Here is a 1,046-nt window from a genome sequence, read left to right as displayed (position 1 = left end):
TCTGCAGTGATCGTCCTATCCCAAACCATTCGAAATATATAGAAAAATCTAGTTCAAGAAGTGTAAAGCTCTCAGAATACTAAAATAATGTTTCAATTTAAACTTTGTGTAAAGGTTCCAAATAAGAAGACTTTTCTTGTGAGTTGATAATTTCAAACTGAATCTTTATTTTCTAAGTCCTAGCTTAGGTAGCTAACATCAAATTTACATATTCTAATCTTATCTCTAACTAGACCAACGCTGTGGCCATCTGTTCCCCAGATGTGGAAAACTGTATCAAGTGCAGGAATTTTCCACTGCAAGATATCCCTTATCTTCAAGGAAATGCTACGTGATCGCTTGCATCTTTATTTTAAGGGATGAAACCCACGCAGGAGTTCTTTGGTTATCCCAGATGTCTATATCCTAACGCTCAGGCGTTGTTTATTATACCCGTTACTCGTAGAGTAAAAGCAAAGACATTATAATACCAAGATGCGTAATGGCCATACATTGGTTTTGCACTATGCAGCCACTTTTTTGGTGACGACCAACATTGCTCTCTTTTCGCTCGCCTAAAATCGAGAGCGTTAAAATCTAAAAATAGAATTGTCTTGCTTGTATGAGTAAAAACAATAAAGGAAGGAGATCGTATGCATGTGTGCGTGCTTATGCTAGAAGACGATTTTAGGGCCGAAATCAATTTTGATCTAAGAAACGTATTTGATTAATGTTTTGGTTTGAAAAAATTTTTTTATACCCGTTACTCGTAGATCATTTCTTACCACACATAATTGCGCGCTTTTTTAAAAATATCAAAATAATATATAAAAAAATTTTTTAAGTTAATCTTATTTGCATTTTAAATACTGAAAATTGGTAATTTTTATACTAGTAATTTGACTAAATAATTATAGTAAATAATTAAAACGTATTACTTTGTATATAAATAAAAAAAAATAAAATTATTAAAAATACTGTAATTTAAAACAAAGAATTTTCAAAAAAAAATAAATTACATTTAAAATATGAAATATAAAAACTATTCTAATATAAAATCATATTTG

This window comes from Drosophila yakuba, chromosome 4 (assembly GCF_016746365.2).
Source record: "Drosophila yakuba strain Tai18E2 chromosome 4, Prin_Dyak_Tai18E2_2.1, whole genome shotgun sequence".
In the NCBI taxonomy this organism is placed as follows: domain Eukaryota; kingdom Metazoa; phylum Arthropoda; class Insecta; order Diptera; family Drosophilidae; genus Drosophila; species Drosophila yakuba.
This window is presented reverse-complemented; position numbering follows the sequence as displayed.